The following is a 3,195-nucleotide window of genomic DNA, read 5'->3' as shown; positions in this document are numbered from 1 at the left end:
CAACTTGTGACCGGGTAAAGTGCGACAGTCTCTTGTAGAATAACACAGCTTTCCTATAAAACCAGTAGGGGGCGCCTTAAAAAGCGCAACTATATACAAGGGGAAATATGTCCGCTCTCAGTCCTCGGCCAGGTATTAGGAAAGGAATGACCGCTCTCAGTCCTCGGTCAGTGGGAATAGGGACACACGGGTTTCAGTTCAATTTGCTGGTCCCAACGGGGACTATATTTTAACTAGCAGCAGTAACAGTTCTTATACCCTGACGGGTAACTATGTACAGTCTCTTTACCGTACTTTAATGACGGCGTACTCCTGCTCCTCCTTCAGACCCGTCCGCGTCCTCTTGCTCCTCTTCACACCGTAGCTCCTCCTCCGTCAGCCGGTGTACATGGAGGGCGTAGGGTCCTTTGGCACACTTGTGCCGGGTGAACGTGACCTCGTCCCCTACATATAGGTCACGACCTCTGTGTCCCTCCGGCAGATGGGACTCCACGTCTCTTCTGGTCACAAAGACGTCGCCGGGGGTGTGGTGATCTCTTATGAAGCCCCACCCGTGCTGCATTTGGAATTTAATCACAGTCCCGGTGGCACGGGGACCATGAGCTGCACGGGGGTTCCTCCTGGTCCTGCTCTTCTGCCGTGCGCTCTGTTCCTGCAGCCGCTGCTCACGGACCCGCCTCTCTCTCCGTTCTTGCTCGAAGACTGCCAACTGCTGGCGGCAGCACTCCACACGCTCCGCTGCGGCTGCCCGAGTTTCCTTAGTGAACCCCATGAGGTCTCCTCCGGTGGGGTCCCACTGGAACTGCGCTTCTTCCAGCGGGAGCGGGGTCCTCTTAACGGGCTTTGGAGCCGGAATCAGGGGCTCGCACAGGGGCCTTGCTTTTTGGAGTTCCAGTTGGTAGTACTCCGGTGGCCATATAAAGGGCTGCCCATCCGGGCAAGTGTGCTGGGCAAACAAGTCTTCACCCAGGTGCGGCACTCCAGATGTTGAGGGCGCGGTGGTGGAAGCGGCGCCCGGGTTCGCCAGGCCTTGCGACCAGGCCTGGGGTACCCTGAACGTAAAGGGCACCGTGAAGACGGCGGCGCCCGGGGTTACTTGGCCCAGCAACCAGGCCGGTGGCTCAGTGGAGGTAGAGGGCGCTGTTGGTACTGCGGCGCCCGGGGGTACTAGACCTTGCGACCAGGCCGGTGGTGTTTCCTGCTTTGCCGCGCTCAGGGTTGAGGTGCGTGACGTCACAGGGGTCGCGGCCGCGGCTTCTGCTTGAGGCCTTGTCTGGAGCGGTGACGATGCAGCGACGGGCACGGCAGGGGGAATTTCGGGCTCTGCGACGGGGAGCTGGGGCAGGCACGCGGTTTCTCGGCTCGGGGTAGTGACGTCCCCTTTACCTGCCTCCATCTGTTCAGCTCCCTCTTCGGCGCCGTCTCCGGCCTTCACTCCTCCTGCACCATCCTCAGAGGAGGTCTGTCTCCTCGTCTCGGGTGGCGTGCTTCGCTGGCGGGTTCCAGCCTGCTGGGCCATCTCTCTGCTCCATGCGGCCAGTACGTCCCGCTGCACTCGGGCCATCCTCTGAGCCAAGCCCTCCAGTGCGGTCTGTGCACGCTCCCGGTCTCGGGGGAGCTGTGCCAGGATCTCCACCAGGCCTTCTGGGGTTGTCGCTTGCAACAGGCTCCTGACCACTGGGTCGGTGCTGCCTGCCTCTCCCTCCATCTCCGGGTACGGCTCCTCCAGACTCCTCCAGGCTGCACCCATCTTCGCTCTCTTGTTCTGTCTCCGCCCACATTGAAGGTGGTCCCGGGGCAACTTTGTGATTGTCAGTTCCAGGGGCAGTTCTCTCACGCTGATGGACATCTCTAGCATCACAGTCTCCGTTGGTGGGGGCGGTTTCCGCTTTTGGCGCCATTCCTTGGCCTGGCACACGATGGGAGGTGACCTCTTGCCACCCTCTGGCACGCCCATAATGGCGTCCGCTCTTCCAAGGCGGGAAATCTTCTGGAAATGGCGGGAATCGTCTCCCAGTGGCGGGAAACTCCGTGGATGGCGGGAAAAAGCTGCAGATGGCGGGCAACCGGCGGGAAACGATCCGTGATGGCGTCCCATGGCGGGGACCCTCTGGAACCGGCGGGAGACTTCTTCTTGAGGTAAATTTGAACTTTTCTTCAGGCACGCAGTACCCGGTGGTTGCGGGCACGAAATCCTGCCGACTACGCCAAAGTTGACGCGCCCCCTGGGCCAGTGCTGTTTGGGGATTACCCGGAACCGGATCTGATGGGGGTTGTAGTCTCCGAGTGGCGGCGACCCGGTCCGTGCCCAGGGTGTCAAACTCAGTGTGTGGCAGTCTTTACAGATGTTATTAGTTGTTCTTAGTGTCGACTACGCCACCCGTTGATTTGCGGTCAAAAGGCCGCCGCTGCAGCAGGGTCCGCTGAGGCTGGTGGTATACGTGCAGCTGTGGTAGTATAACCCCCAACGGGAGGGGTATAGCCTCAGGGGGTCAGGTGTAGAGGATGGTGGTAGTGGTGGTGCAGTGTGGATGGTAAGAAGACTCAGAGTCGGGCTGTGCAGTTCAGGGTTTTTACTTACTGCTGTTCTGTTGGTCACTCTGGCCTTGAGTGACCGCCCGAGCCGTGCTGCGTCCACCAGGTCCTGGACTCGGCCAACCCCCAAGCAATTCTGGAGCGTGGTCCTGAGCTCCCTTTCTGACTGTCCTCTCTACTGGCCGTTCCCACCAGGGGTCCACTTATGTCCGGCTCCCTCGGGTCTCCTATTGGGTGAACCTTCTTTGGCTTCCCTGACCCTATGCTCGGTGTGCCTTCTTAGTGGACTTGGTGAGGGGCTGCTCCACATGTAATGTCGCAGCCTCCGGTTCTTAGTTGAGGGTTGTTTCTCTCCTCCACTAATTTGGGATCCGGTTCCCTTGCGTGCCAACCCTTCACCCTTCTGGTTGTATACTGGGTTCTTGGGGTTCCTTCTTCTCCCCCTCTGGGTCCTTCTATTCTCCTCTCTCTCTTCTCTCTGCAGGCGCTCCTGGACCTCTCTCAGGACTGACTGACCCTCTACAGAAGACTGACCCTGATCTAAGATGGTGCCCACCTTATATACTCCCTCTATGTGTGAGCTCAGGTGACCAGCACCCAATGAGCTCCTAGCCTTACCCAGACTGCTCCCCCTATCTGCCCCTACACTACTGGGATGTT

The sequence above is a fragment of the Phyllobates terribilis genome, unplaced genomic scaffold, assembly GCF_046119375.1.
Source record: "Phyllobates terribilis strain yellow unplaced genomic scaffold, ASM4611937v1 Scaffold_329__1_contigs__length_2103183, whole genome shotgun sequence".
Lineage (NCBI taxonomy): Eukaryota > Metazoa > Chordata > Amphibia > Anura > Dendrobatidae > Phyllobates > Phyllobates terribilis.
This window is presented reverse-complemented; position numbering follows the sequence as displayed.